The sequence below is a fragment of the Chrysemys picta genome, chromosome 2, assembly GCF_011386835.1.
Source record: "Chrysemys picta bellii isolate R12L10 chromosome 2, ASM1138683v2, whole genome shotgun sequence".
NCBI lineage: Eukaryota > Metazoa > Chordata > Testudines > Emydidae > Chrysemys > Chrysemys picta.
The window spans coordinates 285,378,587-285,401,533 of record NC_088792.1 but is presented as its reverse complement, the minus strand read 5'-3'; the positions used below and the strand labels follow the sequence as shown (position 1 = coordinate 285,401,533).

Genomic DNA, 22,947 nt, shown 5'->3' with positions numbered 1-22,947 from the left:
ATTTTAGTACACTTTTCATAAGAGAGGAAGGATCTGGAGAATACTTTGAACTGGTTGGTTCCTGCCTTCCACCCCAGAAGTGGCTGCATTTCATTGGTGGCCACATGGTTTAACAGTCATTGCTGGTACTTACACAAGATCACAAGAGTTTCTATTCCAATATGCCATTTGCACATGCTCAGAATTTGCCAGAATTTTCATTTTGGGTACTCAAATTTTCCATGGTGGCTGTCGGCTGGAAGGTCACTTTTTTGCAAAGTTTGGACAAAATCCCTTCAGTGGTTGTTGAATTATTTTGGGGTCGGGGGGCGGAGGAGGAGAACACTTTTCTGCATATAAAAAAAAAATTATACTATTTTTATAGGACAAAACAATTGTGGCTTGATATTTCCCATGGATGCCATCTAGAAAGGACCAATGCTTTTGCTCTGTTTTGATTTACCAAAGTTATGGAGAGCCTGGAGACGTTTTCCATTTTGCAATGAAACAAGGGGCTAGAAACATGCTAAATGAGACCTGAAGTTAACCTTGGTATTTCTAGGCCCTCCAATCAGTGGCTGGAGCACAGGTAAGGGCTTCAGCACAGATGATCAGCTGTGAGCTTTAGCTATAAACTCTCACCAGAGATCAGTAAGCAAACAAGGTCTGCCACCCAAGCCCTAAGCAGCCCCCACCCTACTTAGCTTCTGAAAACAGGCATGTTCAGGGTGGCACGGCCAGAGATAGAAAATGAGGGGGGAAATTACTAATTTTAACGTAGTTACAAGAATCCGGGCATGTCTACACTTGCCATGTAAAGCGGAAAAAGTCCCTTTCTGGCACAAAAACCGTGGGAGCGTCTAACCTTGTCAATGACTTTTTCCAGTGAAACTCAGAAGTTTCACCGCAAAAAGAAAACCCCCCTCCCCGAGATGCTTTTGAAGTGATGTGCAACTGAAGACACGTTCTTCCTGTTTACAGAGCTTTTAGCCTCCGCAGGATATCCCACCGTGCCTAGGTGACCACTCTGGCCAACAGCTCTGCTGCTCTGATGCCAGGTAAACAGACATCCGCCCCTCCCCCTGGAAAGCCCCGGAAACTGTGAAACTCCCCTTCCTGTTTTCTTGGCAAGTGCTCACTTATCATCTGGCCAGGTGACAATGGCTGCTCCAGGGCGCAAACGATCCCCTGCTTGGAGCAATGCTGAACTGCTGGAACTGATCAGTGTTTGGGGAGAAGGGGCTGTGCAGGGACCCAGGATGCCCTGCGATCCTCCCCTCCCTCCTCTTCCCAGGAGGGGCTTTGTTCACCATTGTGCTGCAGCGTGCAATCATTCCTCCCCGTGCAAAGTGGGTGTCAAACGGTACCAAACAACACTTTTCACTTTAGCAAATGACTTCATAAGTGCAAAGGGCAACCCATGAATCAGGCCCTAGACTCGCCTGCCATCGAGTGGTCATTAGAGAGACCAGGTGGGTGAGGTAATATCTTTAATTGAACCAGCTTCTAGTGGTGAGCGAGACAAGCTTTGGAGTGACACAGAGCTCTTCTTTATAGCAGAAACAGGATGATCTTTTTCAGGTTCTAACATTATCGAATGAGAAATTTGTCAAACGACTGTAATTGCAAGGTTTCCATGCCTCTAAGGGTCAGGCATGCCAAGGAGCACAACTTTTATCCAAATAAGTATGTGCAGGCTAAAAAATCATAAAAAATAAAGGTGGAAAAGATGTATTAATTCATCCAGCGTCGACCGATCCCACAGGTCCGCAGCACACGCTCGTTGCAGGGGTCCCAGGCGCCCAGGGCTCCGACAATCAAGGCGTCCATCTGCACCTCGTAGCCCTTCGCTCTCAGGGTGTCGGCCAGGGGGCGTACTTTTCCAGCTTATGGGCTCAGGCTTTGCGAAATGCCGGAGTCCTGTTCTCAAAGGAGACCGTGACGTCAACAAGGATGATCTTTTTCTGAGCCTCGTTGGTGACAACCACGTCAGGTTGTAGCTGGCTGTTGGTACCAGGGATGGTGCAGTTCACGGAGATCTCCCCCAGGCGTGGTGCGATGGCTTTCACCAGGCGGTTCTAGATGGCATTGTGGCGCAGCTGCCAGGCTCTGGAGTGGGGTTTGCCGCTACACAGGACGTGGGGCAGGGTCTCATTGGAGTAGCCGCACTTCCTGCAACGCCTGTCTCGGTTCCCGTGGCGGACGGCTCCGTTGAAAGGGACGCAGTTGAGCCGGGCACGGTGGATGAACCGCCAGTCGGCGAAATGGGTGAAGCCACCCCGGCGAGGAAGTGGTTACTGACATCCCACTTGCTGGTCAACTCAAAGGCTTTACATGTCCCAACGGTCCTGTTTATGCTTCAAGGTTTCCAAGTACAGGGAGTGGATGGCGACCTTCAGAGTCCTCTCCAGCAAGCCCCTGGTGCTCGAGGTGATGATGGTGTTGTCGTTGGACCCGATCTGCGGCACCCGGACTGTCAGCTCCTGGCGCTCCTCGCACCACACCCAGCGGCAGCCGATGCGCTTCCCTAGGCGACGCGTGGCGTTGCGAGTGCGGGACCACAGTGAAGCAATGTTGTGCCCGTCCCGTCCAAATTCCCCATCCAGGGAGCCGCTCAGGAAGGTAGCAATGTCCTGGTTGGAGGGGGCTCTGCCCATCCGCTTCTCTGTTGCATTACGCAGGGCATTCGCTGCGATGTTCCTTACCATGGCGTCGGGACATGTCAGCAGGCAGAAGGCGTGGGTGATCACCGCGACGTCGCACAGGTCACCCATGCGGAGGACGTTGGCACCGCCGTGCCTGTGGGCGATGTAGACCAGCTCGTTGCTGGCTGTCTGGGGAAGGAACAGCCACTTCTTTACCAGCTTCCGGATGATCTTGTCTGCCTTGTTGAGGGGCACCTTCGCCACGGCGGATCCCCTTAGGGTGAACGAGATGCGTGGGATCAGGAAGGTGTTCAGGGCGTTTATCTTCTGCCACGGTGCCAGCAGGGAGGCATCAATCTTGGCGGCGTCCTGCAAGATCTCCTGGATGGTGTCCTCGGGTGTCTGCCGGACACGGAACCCTGTTGGCGTGCCCAGGTGCTGGTATGCCTGCCCCTCTGCCAGGGGGATGATGGGCTCACCCTGGATCTGGAACCCCGTTGCCTGCACCGAGTCCCTTTTGCTGCCGTCAATGTGCAGAGTTGCGCACTTCTTCGCATTGAAGCAGAGCCCCATCCAGTCAGTAGCTCGGCTGGTGGTGTCTAGCATACCTTGGAGGCTCTCTGGGTCATCCGCGGTCAGGACCAGATCGTCCGCGTAGGCCAGAATGCTGATTTTCTTGCCGTACAGATTGAAGCCAGTCGGGCGGCTGGAGATGGCTCGGATGAGCGGTTCCATGGCCAGGTTGAAGATGATGGGGCTGAGGGGGCATCCTTGTTTCACGCCGCGGCGGATGGGGATGGCGTCGGTCTCTCCGTCCATGGCACGGATGGTGGTAGTGCAGTCCTTGTAGAGGTCTCGGAAGATCTGGATGAAGGTTTCTGACATCCCGAACTCTCCCAGGGTGGCAAAGATGTGATGGTGGGGTATGGACCCAAAGGCATTGGTCAGGTCAAGCCATGCTACTGCGCACCGCCTCTTGGACCTTCTTGCCTCCTCGATGGCCGTCTGAAGGAGGAAGTTGTGCTCGTAGCATCCCTCGCAGGACATGAAACCCTTCTGCACTGAGCTGACGGCGCCCCCGCGCACTGACCAGTCTGTGATCCTTGCCGCGAGGCAGCTGGCATACAGCTTGTAGATGGTGGAGCAGAGGGAGATGGGCCTCCAGTTGCCGGGGTCGTTTCGTTCGCCTTTTTTGTGGATGAGCACGGTCATGGACTTTTTCCAGGAGCTGGGGGCACGGCGGAACTGCTTGCATTTGTTGAAGATGGCAGCGAGCACCAAGCAGCCGGGGTCTTGCTTCTTCAGCAGGGGGTAGCGAATGCCATCTTTTCCAGGGGCAGTGTTTTTGGTCCTTGTCAGCCTCACCTGCACCTCCTGTGGGGAAAAATCTCGCTCCAGGTCCTCCGTGAGGTCAATCCGGGGTAGTGGGGGAAGGCACTCTGGGCGTCGCAAGTTGGTCTGGGCCTCGTGATCAAACACGTCCTTGAAGTAGGAGTAGAGCCTCTCGGGCTGGATGGCACAGTAGGAGGAGGTCCCGTCGAGGATCTCCCTCATGGCTTTTGTCCGGTTCATTCTGTATAGTTTCCGAATACGGAATGCAGCCACTGGATCGTAGCGGCGGCCGATGTCCCCTCTCCTGCCTTCTCTGGCGGTGTTGTTACGGCTCGGCGCAGGGAATCTGCGAGTGGCCCGTGCGGCCGCCTGGGGTTCCCTCCTTCTGGCTGTAATGTCCACAGACAGTTCTGCGGTCAGTCTGTCCATCAGGGTGTCGAAGTTCTTGAAGTCCTCAGCCTTTGCCAGCTCCTCCATCCAGGCAGATTGCCACGGTGTGGCGACCCTCACTCGTGGCCGTCGCTCCTCCTGCTGTATTGTCTCCACAGGTTCAGGTGCTGCGGGGACAGTCTGCGGCCTGGTTGTCCCTTGGACTGGGGAGCGGTGTTCAGGTGGGTCTTGAGGTGGGGGTCCTGGTGCGGTGAGGAGGGCAGCTCTCGATGTCTCCAGGAGGGAGTGGGGTTCTGGAAGCACCGGTGCTGGGCTTTGTGGGGGCGCGGTTGTGTTTGGAAGCGCTGGGGATGGTTCTGGTTCTTCTGCGGGCGCCATCCAGCTGGGGGGTCCTTGGTGGGGCATGGGGTTTTTGGCAATCGGAGGCTCGTTGGGTAACCTTGGAGGAGGTGGCTGTGACTGGAGTACCAGCAATGGTAGCCCTAGGGCAAAAAGAACACACCTGTGTACTTCAAATACATGATAAAAGAAAAAATACAAAATAAAAAAGAGTGGGTAAAACCAGCTAACAAAAGCCAAAGCTGGGCAAAACACCAGCCATGTGCTGCTCCCACCAAAAGGGAACCAAACACTATCTCACCCTTCACGTTTCTGGAGTGGGGCTGAGCCATGAGGTGCAGCCCCAACCCAGCGCCCCAGCCGGAGCAGGGCCGAGCCGCGTGGTACAGCTCCTTAGGAGAAACTCATCTCACACCTGGTGAGCCTTCCTCAGAACACTCCAAACAGCCAGTCAGTAATGGCTGCTAGGACTCTACAAGGACATGCGATCAGACCACATGTCTCTGGACTCCATCTTGGGATGTCAGTATTTTTCCACAGACTGATCTGGGAACCAAGTTTTGAAACAAATGGTACCTGCCATATGTTAAAGGTATATAAGGCAAGGAGTGACATCATCAGGTGTTCTTCACTCACCAAACAAAAAGACTCCTGGAAATCCCTGAGGAACAAAGACAACTGGGGGAAGTGCTTGACCCAGGCTAAAGGGATTTCTAGGCTGTGAATGGGACACCTGGGGATTCCAAGCTGTAACGCAAGTGCAGCTTGTCCCTTAAGAATCTGCAGCCTGCCTGTATCATCTCTTAGGCTGAGATTCTGCTAATTCATATCTAATTTGTTTAGTATATTAAGCCTAGTTTGTGGTTTTTGGTTATCTGCTAGGTAATCTGCTTTGATCTGTTTGCTTTCACTTATAATCACTTAAAATCTGTCTTGGTAATTAATAACCTTGTTTTTGCTTTATCTAAACCAGTGAGTTGGAGTGAAGTGTATGGGAATCCTAGCTCACGGCTGTTGTATATTCCTCTCCACATTGAGGGTGGGGGTGAACTTTATGAGCTTACACTAAGCAGTTCCCTGTGCAGCGCAAGATGGTATAATTCTGGGTTTATACTCCAGAGGGGGGGTGTGCCTGAGGAGCTGGGAGTTGCCCTAGCTGTAGCCTTCTGATGCAGGGGCTGGTCAGAGAGTCTGCATGTAACTGCAGCTGGGTGTGTCCCTACCAGTGCGACTGCTGGTGAAAGCGCAGGCTTGGAGGGCTTTGCAGCTTGTCCCAGCAGCACAGTGTGAGAGGGAACCCAGGCTGGTGGGTCAGGGGGCTCAGTGATACTCCAGTTCCAGGTGGCACCCCGGGGGGAACTTGCCACAGAATGGTTTTGAAATTTTTTCTCTTATGAACAATTACCTTCCAAAGGAGCTAACGCACCTTGCTAAAGGAGTCAAACTGATTAGTTGCCTTTGAAGAACTTCAACAAAATAGACAGACATTTGAAGGCTTTGTCCTCAGACTTCGTCCAAGCCCTCTGTTCTGAAAGATGCATGTGATGAATGCATCAGCATTCAATTGTGCCAGCAAAATAGCCAAGATACTGCCCCCAAAATGTCAAGGTTCGATAGTCCCTGAGCACTTGCTCCTTGACACTTTGGAATGCTGGTACCAATCAGTGGTCTCAGGTTCATCATGAACTCATTGATGAAACCAGGGGTGAATTGCAAAGGAGATTCGCTGAGAGGATGATCGACTTGCGTGGGTTAGATCAGTGGTTCTCGACCAGAGGTCTGGGGCCCTCCTCGGGGCCAAGAACAGGTTTCTGGGGGTTCGCTAAATCGGGCCAGAGTTAGACTCACAGGGGCCCAGGGCAGAAAACTGAAGCCCCACCGCATCGTTCTGAAGCCCAGGGCCTTGAACCTCAACACTCGGGGTTGAAGCCGAAGCCTGAGCAATGTAGCTTCGTGGGGGCCCCCTGCGGCGTGGGGCCCCAGGGAATTGCCCTGAACTTCCTTCATAAGTCATGTTCTCAAGACCTTTAATCATTCTTGTTGCTGTTCTCTGAACCCTCTCCAATTTCTCCACATCTTTCTTGAAATGCAGTGCCCAGAACTGGACACAATACTCCAGCTGACACCTAACCAGAGCAGAGGAGAGCGGAAGAATGACTTCTCGTGTCTTGCTCACAACACACCTGTTAATGCATCCCAGAATCACATTTGCTTTTTTTGCAACAGCATCACACTGTTGACTCATGTTTAGCCTGTGGTCCACTATAACCCCTAGATCCCTTTCTGCCGTACTCCTTCCTAGATAGTCTCTTCCAATTCTGTATGTGTGAAACTGATTGTTCCTTCCTAAGTGGAGCACTTTGCATTTGTCTTTGTTAAACTTCATCCTGTTTACCTCAGACCATTTCTCCAGTTTGTCCAGATCATTTTGAATTGTGACCCTGTCCTCCAAAGCAGTTGCAGTCCCTCCCCGTTTGGTATCATCTGCAAACTTAATAAGCGTACTTTCTATGCCAATATCTAAGTTGTTGATGAAGATATTGAACTGAGCCGGTCCCAAAACAGACCCCTGCGGAACTCCAGTTGTTATACCTTTCCAGCAGGATTGGGAACCATTAATAACAACTCTCTGAGTACAGTTATCCAGCCAGTTATGCACCCACCTTATAGTAGCCCCATCTAAATTGTATTTACCTAATTTATCGATAAGAATATCATGCGAGACCGTATCAAATGCCTTACTAAAGTCTAGGTATACCACATCCACAGCTTCTCCCTTATCCATAAGACTCGTTATCCTATCAAAGAAAGCTATCAGTTTGGTTTGACATGATTTGTTCTTTACACATCTATGCTGGCTAGTCCCTATCACTTTACCACCTTCCAAGTGTTTGCAGATGATTTCCTTAATTACTTGCTCCATTATCTTCCCTGGCACAGCAGTTAAACTAACTGGTCTGTAGTTTCAGTCACTGACTCCTTAAATAATTCCTCCCTCTTCATTACATTTTCTATTTTAAGACATTTTTCATGAGCCCGTTGTTTCTGGTTTTTCTCTGTAATGGACTTATTAGTACTGGCATTTAACTTGGTACCGTGTGACATTTTGATGTAAAACTAGAATGATAGAACATTAGCCTGGCACACATTGACTACGGCCACGTCTGCCCTAGCGTGCTTACAGCGGCACAGCTCTACCGATGCCGCTGCACCTCTGTAAGATCTTTCCTGTAGCTGCTGTATGCCGACCGGATAGAGCTCTCCCCTTGACAGAATTAAACCACCCACAATGCGTGGTTGTAGCTGTGTTGGTGGGTGAGCGAGTGTCCACACTAGCAGTTAGATCAGTGTAACTTATGTCGCTCAGGGGTGTGTTTTTTCACACCCGGGAGCGGCGTAAATTTTGCCGACATAAGTGGTAGTGTAGACCTGGCCTAAAAGCTGGCTCACTGATAGGTGTCACAATGTAATTATGAATGGAGAATGGTCAATGAGTGGGTGTGTCTCCAGTGGGGTCCTGCAGGGATCAGTTCTTGGTCCTACGCTAATGAACATTTTTATCAATGACCTGGAAGAAAACAACATCATCACTGATAAACTTAGAGGTGACAGAAAAACTAGGGGAGTGGTAAATAATGAAGAGCTCAGGTCACTGACAGAGAGCAATCTGGATCGCTTGGTAAGCTGGGTGCAAGCAAACAAGATGCGTTTCCATACGGCTAAATGTAAAGGTCTACATCTAGGGACAAAGAATGTCGGCCATATTTACAGAAGCAGGGACTCTACCCTGGGAAGCAGTGACTCTGAACAAAATTTGGGGGGCCGTGGTGGATAATCTGCTGAACATGAGCTCCCAGTATGACACTGTGGCCAAAAAGAGTAATATACCACAGCGTTGTACATTGCACCTAGCTACTCAACATGAGTATTTGGAATTATGAAAAAAAATTCATTTTCACTCCTCTTTAACCGTGTCTGCCAGCGTAGCTCTGGGAGAGGGAGTGGAGCTGGATTCTATCCTGGCTCACGCATCCTCCGAATTGTTTGCGCGATCATAAAATGGTTATTAGTGAAAGGAAGGATGGTCCGGTTGATCAGGCACTAGAGTAGTATTGAGAGATGTAGGTTTAAATTCCTGTTCTGCTACAAACTTCCTGCATGTCCTTGGGCAAGTTACTTAGCCTCGCTGTGGCTCAGTTTCCCCATATGTAAATACAAGGGTGTTGTGAGGGTAAATACATTAAAGATTCTGAGGTGCTCAGATGCTAAGGTAGTGGGGGGCTGTATAAGAACCTGTGCTTGATTAGTGGTGATGAGTAAACAGGAGTGATCCAGGTTAAATTTGTGGCACTGATGGTTAAAAATGCAAACTGAGCTAAGACCATCTGCCTTAGAGTCACCGAGGGACAATCAAAGTGGAATCTCTGTGATGCCATTTGTACTGACTCAGAATTGAACCATCAAATAATTCACTGATTCATGGGCTCCTCGGAGGCTGTCTCAGTGGGAGGCCTTCCTTTGGTAGCCTGTAGGATTAACCTGCTTGCTTGCATATCGTTTCTTATAGTTTAAGTATTTGATGTATTGTAATAGGTTTATAAATTTCTATTAAAAATAAGTTTGGCTGTAATTCCAAAGACCTACAGGCCAATATCCTGTATGCTATGCTAAAACAAAGTTAGCATATCTATATTAAGACCTTTTACCCAGAAAGCAAAGTTGACCTATATCTTGTTGCCTAAATAACTATGACCTTTTATCTAGACCAATAGACAATGGAAGAATGGCATAGAGGTTTTTCAATGTTGTACCCACAGACTTAACAGGTACACCACAAGGAGACTTCTGTGCGTATGTACATGTCATCAATACGCACAAACATACTAGCCTATGGAGTAAGCGTACCCTGACATTTTATGGGTGAGAAATGAAATTTGGGCATAGGAGGAAGGATTTTCGGCACTTGTGCCCTATAAAAGAGATGACCCACCTCGCTAGAGTATTCTTTTTCTACTCTATCTCTATTCCTCTTCCTCTTCTATTCTATTCTGTCTATCTACTATTAGTAGGCTATACGTGTTCTTCTTAAACTTTAAGTTTCAAGGGAACTAGGCTAAGTTTGGTTTCCCTACGTTTTATTCTTAGTTTATTAGGTTTTAATTTTAAGTTTAAATTAGTCAAGTAAACCCTCCTCAGTTAGTTTTGAGAGCTCTCAGTATTAGTTTCTTCTAAGCACTGCATCTCTCTCTCAAGAATTGAGAAACCTGAACCACAAGGCTGGTCCTGTGTCCCTTACCACCAGGTTATCAAGGAAGGGTGTGATTACAGTAACTCCTCACTTAACGTCCTCCCGCTTAACGTTGGTTCAAAGTTACGTCGCTGCTCAATTAGGGAACATGCTCGTTTAAAGTTGTGCCATGCTCCCCTATAATGTCGTTTGGCTGCCTGCTCTGTCCACTACTTGTAAGATTCTGTGGAATAGCAGCATCTTTACAAGGAAGCGTTGCACAAGTTCCTCTTCTCCGCCTTCTCCCCCTCCCTCCCAGTGCTTCTCCCACCGCCAAACAGCGCTTAGGACTTTCTGGGAGGGAGAGGGAGGAGTGGAGATGCAGCTGCTTCGGAGAGGAGGTGGAGCGGGGACAGGAAGAGGCAGGCCTGGAGTGGAGCGGGGACAGGAAGAGGCGGGCCTGGAGTGGAGCGGGGACAGGAAGAGGCGGGCCTGGAGTGGAGCGGGGACAGGAAGAGGCGGGCCTGGAGTGGAGCGGGGACAGGAAGAGGCAGGCCTGGAGCATCCCCCGGCAAAGTTGGCGCCTGTTCTTCTCCAGGGAAGCCGCCGCTGCTGCTGCAAAGGTGCTTCCTAGCATCCTTGCCTGAGGTGGGCTGTGCCTGTGTGGGGTAAGCCAGGGGCACTTCCCAACCACAGTACAGTACAGTACTGTACAGTATATAATGCCTTTTGTCTGCCCCCCCCCCAAATCTCCTTGGAACCCAACCCCACCCCATTTACATTAAATCATTTCACTTATGTTCCTGAAAAATGCAACTTTAACTACAACGTTAAGTGAGGAGTTACTGTATATTAACCAAAGCTTTGTAGCACATAATACTACACCTACACCCCGATATAACGCGACCCGATATAACACAAATTCAGATATAGCGCGGTAAAGCAGTGGGGAGCCCCAGTCCCTTAAAAGCGCCGCCCGAGCCCCGCTGCTTTACCACGTGATATCTGAATTCGTGTGGAGCCCCGGGCCCTTTAAATCCCCACCTGAGCCCCGCTGCTGGAGCTCTGGCGGTGATTTAAAGGGCCCGGTGCTCCAGCAGCCAGGCTCGGGCAGGGATTTAAAGGGCCAGAGGCTCTGGCCACTGCAGGGAGCCCCGGGCCCTTTAAAGCGCCACCTGAGCCCTGCTGCCGGAGCTCCGATGGTGATTTAAAGGGCCCAGGGCTCCCCGCAGCGGCTGGCGCACCGGGCCCTTTAAATCACCGCCGGAGAAGCTGGTCCAGTCCGGCACGGCAAACCGGTTCTTGTCGGTACGCCGTACCGGACCGTACCCAATATAATGCGGTCTCACCTATAAGGCGGTGAGATTTTTTGGCTCCCGAGGACCGCGCTATATCAGGGTAGAGGTGTATATGATCATATGTATCTTTTGAATAGCAGTAATGCAATTGTAACTTTGTAACTCTGAGTATTTTACCATTTGCTTACTATTATTAATTTTAATAAAAAGTCTTTAAGGCTACATCTGTCTCAGTGTAAGCTTCTCTCATACCCCCAAGGGTCCTTTGTAAATTCTGTGGCGCCTGATTCAGAACAAGAACTTTTATCTTCTGATCAAACAGCTTGGCGAGCCTAAAACCCATACTATTACTATTAATAAATAATAATGATTAATCTATATTAATTAAATTAAATAAGAATTACATTGATACATTAAATTAATATTATTAGTGCACGCTAAATCAGGCTACAGGCTGGCAAGCCAGCCAGGAGACTCAAGGAATGTGTGACAGGAATTTTCAGGGATTCCAGGCATCCTTAGACCCCTGAGAATCTCAGCTGAGGCATAAGTAAAGAGTTAAAGTTACAGAGAGTTAGAGCGCAAGATTGTATGTCTTGCTAACTCACTCTTAAGAACCCAGGAACCTGATTTCCTGTGGCTGCAGAATAGCAGCAAACCCCGTATTTCCTGTTCTGTATTGTGGTTTGACTTAGAGTTTTATTTTAGAGGTTTTGAATGTAATCTTGCAAGATAAAGTAATAATGTTATTGTTTAAAAAGTGATACGCGCCTTTTAAGGGGCTTTGTTAAAGGTTGAAGTTATAACGAATGGTACCGATAAGCTATTAGCAGTAGCATCGGGCCCGATGACCCACACTAGTGGTGGCGGGGGAGTTCATTACAGTTGATTACATAAGCTAGTGAAGTTTTAGAATTCAAATGAGTTCTATGTTGTGTGTTAAGGTGAGTGGAGCAAGGGCAAGTGTAGAGTCTGTTGAAGTTGCCCACAGTCTGGCTTTAGAAAACTGTGCTGGGAAAGAAATTAAATAAAAAAATTAGAGCTACTCAGGAAAGCCCAGCACACTTTGAATGCCAGCTTAAAATCGCTGGACGGCTATAAATCAGACCGTGGGGTCAGCCGTTAAAAAGAATCAAAGAGTTGAAAAAAAATAGAAGATGCGTTAAAGGTGGATAAAGAATCAGTTCCCATCAGGGCCGGCTCTGGCTTTTTGGCCGCCCCAAGGAAAAAAAAAAAAAAGAACGGGGCGGCCAGAACGGCAAAGCAAAAAAAAAACCTGCGGCGCGGCCGGAGCGTGGGTGCAGAGGGACCGGCTTGGGAGGGTGGGAGGGGGAGGGAGCGGGCGGGAGAGAGAGCGAAGGGGGCGGCCAGGGCTACAGCAGGGGCGCTGCCACGCGGCCCCACCCGCTGCACCGCCTCCTGCCGCCTGCCGCGAGGGCTCCGGTCCGGTCAGCAGGGAGGGAAGGAAGAGGACTGCCCTGCAGGGCGCTCTGGTTCTCCGCGCCGCCGCCCCCTACAGGGCGGCCGGAGCGGAACAAGAACAAAAAAACCAAACCAAAACAAAATAAAAGCGGCCGTGCTGCCCTAGGATTGGGCAGTATGCCTCCTCCAACAATCTGCCGCCCCAAGCACCCGCTTGCTCAGCGGGTGCCTGGAGCCGGCCCTGGTTCCCATCCCTACTGGCACGGTGGAACTGACGGAGACAAAAAAATCTTCAGGGACAATTACTAGAAGTAGGGTGAGAGAATTAGCTCAGTTGATACAGTACCTTTAGAAGTGGAATTGGAGATTAAGTCTCAGGAGCCACCGGGAGTGTCAAAAGAGGAAGTTTGCAGTGCAGAAGCGACCAGCAGTCTGCAGATAGAAAAAGGAAGTCCCAGGGTGGCACCACAGGAGGCAGAGTAAATGTCATCATAGAGGAGGCGACTAGTGATATAAAGGATGAGATGAGCAGAGCAAAAGGGGAGGAAATATCGTCTACTCTGTTAGTGTCCGCCCCGATAGTGAAGAGGGAGTGCCTTTAGAGACTGTGATTGTTCAAGGTGCTCTTGTTGCCAAGAAGGCTAACGGCATTCTGGGCTGTATAAGTAGGGGCATTGCCAGCAGATCGAGGAACGTGATCGTTCCCCTTTATTCGACATTGGTGAGGCCTCATCTGGAGTACTGTGTCCAGTTTTGGGCCCCACACTACAAGAAGGATGTGGAAAAATTGGAAAGAGTCCAGCGGAGGGCAACGAAAATTATTAAGGGGCTGGAGCACATGACTTATGAGGAGAGGCTGAGGGAACTGGGATTGTTTAGTCTGCAGAAGAGAAGAATGAGGGGGGATTTGATAGCTGCTTTTGTTGGGATCCACTAGGCATAGCTGCCAGGTAACTCGGGAGAGTGGAAAGCCAAGGTGTCGATGAAACTCTTTTGCTCTGGGCCTATCTGAAACTCCAGACTCCATCTTGTGAACTCTCATTTACTTCTGTGCTAACTGCTTACATGTTAAAGCAGAAATGTATTGGTCAGCGTTTCTAGCAAATGGCGGCAGTTTCACTCACACTAGCAGAAATAATAGAGATAAGGAGGAGGGAACAGAGAGAGATAGTTAGTTTGTAGTTGCTTTCCCATATATCCCCAAGGCATTTAGTGCAAAGGGTCAAGGGATGTACCTTGTTCTCCCTTCAAAATGACAAATGTATCCGCAACAGATGTCTCTTGTATCCCCTTCCCCAAAATAATATGTATTCTGTCTAACCTATTATCTATCGGTCAGCATAATGACGCAAAAGAATGAATGCTAAGTTGTTTGTCTCTCTGTATAAAAGAAGCTCAGTTGTGCTTGTAAGGTGTGTCTCTTCTGGCATAAGTCGAGGAGCACCCTCTCAGCTGACTGACAAATAAAGGACCTGGTACCCATCTTCTTGTCTCTCCGTGCCTCCTTGGTGTAATTAGGTAAGCTCCGGGGGGAAACGGACCCTATTTGGCTAACAAATTGGCGACTCCGCCGGGACTTCTCTCCCTGTAGAGGGCACTGACCGACGACCGAGGGCAATTCCGAGGAGTGGCCACCTCAAGCTGTTGTTTGCTCGGGCCTCGGGTCGTCACAATCGGTCGGGGCGGCTGTGTCCTCTCTAAAGAGAACTCCTAACGACACGGAGATAAGACGGTACCAGAAGAAGGGGAAGGTCCAACAGCCGGACGCGGCCACTCCGGGCGGTAAGTGCGTTTACCTCTTGGGTTTGAGGGATAACACCCCCGCAGTGTAAATTGGGCCCTTTGGGTAATCCCTGTGTGGGAAGGTACTGTAAATGGACAAATGTTTTGTGGTCATGATAACTAAGCCAGGCAACGGTTAATGAATAATTTCACTAACTTCCCTAGTCTGTGGGCCGTATTGGATAATTACTGGGACGTAGAAAAGCCCCAGGGCTTGCTTTTATTCTTGGCAGGGGTACTGTTCTTTTTCATACTAATGATATGCTGGAAGCCAAAATTGTGATAACCAGGTCTAGGACTTAAACCGACTCCAGCCGCACCGAGACTCCTGCGAGGGGAAACCCCGTGACCAGGATATCTTGATCGCAAGGGGGGTCGGTCAAACCCATGACCAGGTTTAATTAAACACGAGCATAATGGGGTCCGGACAAAGCACATATGCTGGGACACCTTTGGAATGTATGTTAAATCATTGGAAGGCGTTTAGACGCCAGGCTGATTATGGAATGGTATTATGTAAAAATGATCTGATATTTTGTTCAAGTGCCATTTGACTCCGACAGGCTCGGTAGTAATGGCTGCTAAACCCCAGAACCCTCCCACTGTTGTAATGCCAGAATCGGCGTCCCCTTCGTCTCCTTCACCCCCACAGTCTTTAGAGAGTACCCCCCCCCCCCGGTGGGATTGTATCTGTTGATTACTGAGAGTGTGTTAGCCCGTCCAGGAACACAGGATCTTGTGTCATGTTGCTTTTAACATCTGGCTGCTTTTAAGGCAGAGGCAGGAGAATTCTCAACGAATCCAAGCAAGTTCATTTCTATCTTTGAAGGTTGTCTAGCTAGCCATAAGCCTCACGAGGGAGGACTCGGGTAGCCTTATGAGTAAGAATGTTTAAGGGAAGAGACCAGGAAGGGTGGGGGCTAGTTGAGAAACCCACCCTCCTAGCTAAATTGGTAGTGGAAAAAAAAAAAAAAGCCGGTGCCCATGGAAGGGACGGTTCAGCGAGAAAAGCAGGATCGGGCCCAAGCGGGCAGGCAACAGATAGAGAGATTGGAAAACAGATTGGAAACTTTGAGGGCATAGTGGAAGGAAAAGAGTAAGTAATTATAAGCATGGGGATTTCAAATCCCCAGGACAATAATTGGAATGGTAAAATCTGAGTTGATTGGGTGTCGTTTTGGGAGACAAGCAAGTGATTTAAGAAAAGAGAGTGAGAAGTTAACTCTGTAGTTGCTAGAGGGAAACAAGCAGTGAAACTTGGTAGGAAGGTCTGTAAGTAATTCAGGCAAGAGGTTATTTAAGTGGAATTATTCGACTATGAATACGTTAGTCTGATTTGCTGAAGAACACTCCTGCTATATAGAATCTGTGTTTTATAAGTTTGAGATGAATTGGTGTTGTTTTAAAGTTGCAAAACTAAGAATACTTTTGCCAGACACAGGAAACTAGTGTTGTTTAAGGTATTTAGCATTTAATCCTTAAGGTGACTTAACGCTTTACAAGATTTAAAATGTTTTAACTAAAGACCAAAGGTTGTGGCTGCAGCAGGGTAGTCAAAGCCAGGAGAATAAAAGATTTGAATTTGTTTTTGGGTAACAAAATAGCAGATAAAAGATCTGGTAAAGAGAGAGAAGGCATTTTAGGTTTAAAAAGGGAAAGCTATTGGACACCAGAGGTTGTACAGAGTGAAATCCTCAGAAGTGAGCGTGCTTGTCCTGGCTCGTTCACCTGCACATCTACCAATGTGATATATGCCATCATGTGCCAGCAATGCCCCTCTGCCATGTACATTGGCCAAACCGGACAGTCTCTACGCAAAAGAATTAATGGACACAAATCTGACATCAGGAATCAAAATACTCAAAAACCAGTGGGAGAACACTTTAACCTGTCTGGTCATTCAGTGACAGACCTGCGGGTGGCTATATTACAACAGAAAAACTTCAAAAACAGACTCCAACGAGAGACTGCTGAGCTAGAATTGATATGCAAACTAGACACAATCAACTCCGGTTTGAATAAGGACTGGGAATGGCTGAGCCATTACAAACATTGAATCTATCTCCCCTTGTAAGTATTCTCACACTTCTTATCAAACTGTCTGTACTGGGCTAGCTTGATTATCACTTCAAAAGTTTTTTTTCTCTTAATTAATTGGCCTCTCAGAGTTGGTAAGACAACTCCCACCTGTTTATGCTCTCTGTATGTGTGTATATATATCTCCTCAATATATGTTCCATTCTATATGCATCCGAAGAAGTGGGCTGTAGTCCACAAAAGCTTATGCTCTAATAAATTTGTTAGTCTATAAGGTGCCACAAGTCCTCCTGTTCTTCTTTTTGTCCTGGTTTGTTGCTTCAAAGCTTTGCACAGAAGTAGGGTGACCAGACCACAGGGATGAAATATCGGGACGCGGGGGGGGGGGGGGGGGCGGAGCAAAAAAAAAATGGCGGCGGAGCCAAAAAAAAAAAAAAAAAAAAAAGCAGTTTCGCAGGGGCGGGGGGGGCATTAGCAGGCCCCAGCCGTGCCGGGCGCACGTGCTACCCACCCCAGGGCAAAAGCTGGCCCCGATGCAGAAGGGGCTAGGGATAAAGAGGGCGGGGGGGGGACAAGAAACAAAGTCCGGGGCTGGCCACGGCGCGGGCGTGCAAGGGGCCAGGGCTGGCACAGCCGAGCCACAGCAGCGGCCGGTCACCTGTGGGGCTCCAGGCTGGGCAACGGGCAGGAGCCAGGGCTTTTCCCAGCCCTGCAGAGCCTCCTGCCCCCCAGCCTGCCGTGGGCACATGCAGCGCGTCCCGCCGCCGGCAGGGAGCCCCACGCCTCTCCCGCTCGGCTGCGCTCCAGCGGCTCCTTCCAGGCGGGGCGAGCCGCTGGAGCGCAGCCAAGCAAGAGAGGCGCGGGGCTCCCTGTCAGCAGCGGGGAAGTTTATGGGGACCCCGGCTGGCCCCTTGCCCCTGTCCGCCGGCCTCCCTGCCTGGGACAAGTCTCGCCCCCGCAGCCTCTCTTCGCCGCGTGTCTCCGGCGGCCCACGCTGCCCACCCGGGCCAGAGCCAGCCCCGGCTGCTGCCTCCACAGCAGCGGCCGGTCTCCTGAGGGGCTCCCCGGGGCTCCAGGCTGGGCAACGGGCAGGAGCCAGGGCTTTTCCCAGCCCTGCAGAGCCTCCCGCTCCCCAGCCCGCCGTGGGCACATGCGGCGCGTCCCGCCACCGGCATGGGAGCCCCGCGCCTCTCCCACTCGGCTGCGCTCCAGCGGCTCCTTCCCGGCGGGGCCGCGGCAACTTTCCCTTCCCCTCCCAGGCTCCTGGTAGTTGCCCGACCCTCCTCCTAACCTCCTCCCTCCATTGAGAGATCCAATGGGGGAAGGAGGGGGCGGAGTCGGGGTTGGGGGGGCGTGAGCGCCGGAGCAGAGGGTAAATTTCCTTCTTTGTCCCGCGTCCCGACCGAACATCGGTCGGGACGCGGGACAAAGAAGGAAATATCGGGACTGTCCCGATAAAATCGGGACGTCTGGTCACCCTACACAGAAGTTATGTTACTGGAAAGGTGTATGATGGCAATGAGTATGTGTTAATGGTTAGAGAAAAGGTGTATAAGTGAAGAGTAGAAGGTTCCTTTGAAAGTTAGAAGAAGCCGAGAAAGGGAGAAGAGAAAAAAAACACAGAATGAGTTAACTGAGAGGAAAATACAGCTGGCCTCAGTCCAAGGACATTGTACACACAGCCAAGACTTTGCTGACAACCAAGAGAAAGGGGGGCTTGAATGTTCCCAAGCAACTATGAGATCTGCAAAATACTGCAAGGCACAATGAGGACAACAGAAAGGTTAAAAAACAGCTTTGCTGGATAGTATTGGCCCAGGGATTTAAAAATTCCCCCACTCTGTTCGGACAGGCTTTGGCCAGAGACTTGGAGAAGTGGGATAATTCAGACAGAGCCCTCCTGCTGCAATATGTAGATGACTTGCTAATTGCTGCTGTGGATCTAATCCCTTGTCTCAGAGCTACTGTGAGTCTCCTAAACTTTATTAAACTGCGAGGATACAGGGTATCTCAAAGCAAAGCCCAAATTGCTCTTTCAGAGGTTCAATATCTGGGATTTCACATCAGACAGGGAGAGAGACAGCTCTCAAACGAAAGAAAGGAGGCTATCTGCCAAGTTCCCATCCCCAGCAAACGGCTTAGGGCATTCCTGGGCATGGCAGGTTTTTGCAGAATATGGATTCCAGAGTTTGGACTGTGGGCTAAATCTCTGTATGAATGTGTTAAGGGAGCGGAACATGACCCCTTTCACTGGTCCCCAGAAGCGGACAGGGCATTTCAGCTATTAGGTGCCTGGAAGCGTCCTGTGGCATACTTTCCTAAGCAACTGGATCAAGTTTCAAAGGGATGGCCAGCCTGTTTGAGGGCGGTCGCAGCTACTGCTCTAGTGCTTGGGGAAGCTGAAAAACTGACACTGGGAGAAACTGTCCAAGTGTATATTCCCCATATGGTCCGAGCCTTGCTGGACACTAAGGGTGGTCTTTGGCTCACACAGGCTCGGGTTGCTCGGTACCAGGCGAAGCTGTTAGAGAATCCTGAAGTCACCCTGCAGACCTGTCCCTCCCTTAATCCAGCTACACTGCTACCAGAGACAGAAAAGCAGGAACATGACTGTTTAGAAATCATAGATGTTCAGTATTCTAGCCGCCCAGATCTAAAAGATCAGCCACTCCCAAATGCTGACTTGGAATGGTATACTGATGGAAGTAGTACTGTTGTGGATGGGCAAAGGAGGGCTGGTTATGCTATTGTGTCTCTTCATGATACCGTGGAAGCTGAAAGTTTACCGTCAGGAACATCTGCCCAGCTTGCTGAACTAGTGGCCCTGACTCGTGCACTCGAGCTGGCAAAAGACAAACGGGTTAATATCTTTACTGACTCAAAGTATGCTTTTGGGGTATTGCATGCTAACGCTGGTCTGTGGAAGCAAAGGGGAATGCTAATAGCCCAAGGCTCTCCTGTCAAGCATGGGTCTCAAATTCTCCGGCTTTTAGAAGCGGTACAACTCCCCTCAGCAGTAGCAGTGGTGCATTGCAAAGCCCATCAAAGGGAAGATCAAGATGTATCCAAGGGCAATGCCAGAGCAGACAGGGAAGCTAAGCGAGCTGCTACCCTGAAATCACCAACTGAGGAGAATGCCCAAATGCATGCCCTCATCCCATCAGTGAGTGAGCTTGCAGCCCCTCAGTACTCCTAAGAGGACAGAAACCTGGCTGACAGTCTCGGTCTCCAGGAAAAGGAGGGATGGCTTTATTCCACAAAGGAAAAAATCCTCCTGCCCAAGGGCCTGATTCGACTAGTGTTGCAGAAACTGCATCAAACCACACACGCAGGCGAAGAGGCTCTTATCCAGCTCATGAATAAATATTTTCTAACCTCTGGACTTAAACCACTAGCATCACAGGTACAGGCTGAAGGTTTAATCTGCCAAAAGAATAACCCTCGACCAGAAGTAGCAGTGCCACCAGCCACCCTGGAACCTACCCCAGGCCCAGGATTAGTGTGGCAAATAGACTTTACTGAGTTTCCCAGGACTCAAGGGTACAGGTACCTTCTCGTCTTAGTGGATCGATTCAGCGGGCGGCCTGAAGCCTTCCCATGTCGCAACAACACTGCCAAGACAGTGGCTCTTAAGTTTGTTAAGGAGATCATTCCTCGCTTCGGCCTTCCTCAGTGGATGGAATCTGACAATGGAACACACTTCACATCTCAAGTGGTTCAAAAGATATCAAGTGCTCTGCAAATCCCCTGGAAACTCCACACACCCTGGCGACCACAAGCCAGTGGAGTAGTGGAACGCACAAATCAGACACTCAAGTGACACCTCTCAAAGGTCTGTCAGGAGGCCTCTCTTGAGTGGCCTGATGCTTTGCCCCTTGTGTTATTTTGCATTCGTGCTCTCCCTAAGGGCAGGATAGGGCTTAGTCCCTTCGAGATTATGTTTGGAAGAGCATGGCCTATGAATGGTACCCCAGTTCTGGCAGGGGAGTGGGAGATGGGGTATGGTTTCTTGTCTCAGTACATGTGCCCTCTGTCTGCTGTTCTTTCTTTTCTTCACAGGCACACCAAAGATTCACAGCCTCTTCTGCTGGATACTCCGGGTCCACTCCCTGCAGCCTGGTGACTCCGTTCTCATGCGAACCTGGAAGGACGAGCCTCTCCAAGAGAAGTGGAAGGGACCCCACACCATCCTGCTTGTCACCCATACAGTGGCAAAGGTCAAAGGACACAAGAACTGGATTCATCACTCTCGACTAAAAGCAGTGCCCGCTCCTGAACAGTGGACTGTCCAGCCTGCGGAGAAGACTGCTAACGACGATTTGGGACTTAGGCCGCTATTCAAAAGACAATAAGGGTCGCTGGGAATGCGTTGTGATCTTTCTGAATAGTCACGGCATACTCCCCGCGAGAACCCTGAGCATTGGTTTTATTTTCATTGATAATCCTGATTGCATGGAGCTTAATCGCATTTTGTCTTTAGAGTATGAGAAAACTCTGACAAAGGTTTGTTGAGTGTTCTCAAAGGGGGGATTGTTGGGATCCACTAGGCATAGCTGCCAGGTAACTCGGGAGAGTGGAAAGCCAAGGTGTCGATGAAACTCTTTTGCTCTGGGCCTACCTGAAACTCCAGACTCCATCTTGTGAACTCTCATTTACTTCTGTGCTAACTGCTTACATGTTAAAGCAGAAATGTATTGGTCAGCGTTTCTAGCAAATGGCTGCAGTTTCACGCACACTAGCAGAAATAATAGAGATAAGGAGGAGGGAACAGAGAGAGATAGTTAGTTTGTAGTTGCTTTCCCATATATCCCCAAGGCATTTAGTGCAAAGGGTCAAGGGATGTACCTTGTTCTCCCTTCAAAATGACAAATGTATCCGCAACAGATGTCTCTTGTATCCCCTGCCCCAAAATAATATGTATTCTGTGTAACCTATTATCTATCGGTCAGCATAATGACGCAAAAGAATGAATGCTAAGTTGTTTGTCTCTCTGTATAAAAGAGCTCAGTTGTGCTTGTAAGGTGTGTCTCTTCTGGCATAAGTCGAGGAGCACCCTCTCAGCTGACTGACAAATAAAGGACCTGGTACCCGTCTTCTTGTCTCTCCGTGCCTCCTTGGTGTAATTAGGTAAGCTCCGGGGGGAAACGGGCCCTATTTGGCTAACACTTTCAACTACCTGAGGGGGGTTCCAAAGAGGATGGAGCTCGGCTGTTCTCAGTGGTGGCAGATGACAGAACAAGGAGCAATGGTCTCAAGTTGCAGTAGGGGAGGTCTAGGTTGGATATTAGGAAACACTATTTCACTAGGAGGGCGGTGAAGCACTGGAATGGGTTACCTAGGGAGGTGGTGGAATCTCCTTCCTTAGAGGTTTTTAAGGTCAGGCTTGACAAAGCCCTGGCTGGGATGATTTAGCTGGGAATTGGTCCTGCTTTGAGCAGGGGGTTGGACTAGATGACCTCCTGAGGTCCCTTCCAACCCTGATATTCTATGATTCTATGATTCTAAGGACTAGAAGATGCGGTGTCACAAGTGACACGAGTAGCTAGTGCCTGTGATGTAGTAATCTCTAAATTACAACAGAGAGAAATACAACAACCAAGGGATGCAATTCCTGTTCCTCCACCCATTGTTACATTGGCACCTTGTAGATCAGGAGATCCAGCCCGTTTGGGTGGACACTTCTGGGCATTTGGGCAATCATCCACATTGCCTAGGTCCCTAGAATTTCATGGACCCTCTACACCCCCTTAGTGTATGTTGGTATCACCTGGTGTACCAGTAGAACACCCTACTACACTAGATCTTAACGGACTAAAAGATGTCCTGCGTCAGTGTAAAAATGCCTTGAGTGTAGGATGTAGAGGTTTTATGAAAAGTTATCCTGCTCATCCAGGATTATTTCCAGTGGAAAGTTCTGATAGCTCAGATGAGGAAAATGTAAATTTGGGTAAAAGAAGTCAAAACATAGAAATAATAAATTCAAGCTCAGATAGAAGTCCAGATCCCAATGCGGAGAGAAGATCCTCAGATCTTCAGATCCTTTAAAGGAGGCATTAGCCTTACTGGCCAAGGCATATTCTCAGGGAGGCCTTAAAATTGGTCGGCGTGAAGCCCCTGTTGCAATACTTCAGGAACCACGAGCTAATCCCACTGTGAGGATTGAAGAACCCCCCCAGGGTTAGGCCGAGGTGTTCCTAAATTCCCCAGGTACCAGCGTTGGCAAAATGACCCTAACCCACGTAGTAACCCTGGACCTTCGAGTAGGCATGCCCCTCGACAGGGTTATGCATTTGGATCCCATATAGGGGCCCGGGACTGTGTTCCTTTCTTTTTAGATACCGCACAGAACAATTGATGCCTGCAGAGACCCAAGTCACCCCGTCCCCACAAAGATGAGGACTCAGTTGTAATGATGTTTAAGACACTGCAGCAGATGCTTGAGGCTCAACGATGAGATATCCAGAAACTCCGAGCCCACGTGAATGAGCTGATGATG

At 49.6% G+C, this 22,947-nt stretch overlaps 1 long non-coding RNA gene across 1 annotated transcript; it reads left to right on the top strand.

Annotated features, from left to right (window-relative positions):
• The first annotated feature begins 13,265 nt into the window (after positions 1 to 13,265).
• On the top strand, positions 13,266 to 21,544 carry LOC135981841 (uncharacterized). The gene is made up of 2 exons (XR_010599040.1): positions 13,266 to 16,484; positions 19,079 to 21,544. It is a non-coding gene; the product is annotated as an uncharacterized LOC135981841 (long non-coding RNA).
• The last annotated feature ends 1,403 nt before the right edge of the window (positions 21,545 to 22,947 follow it).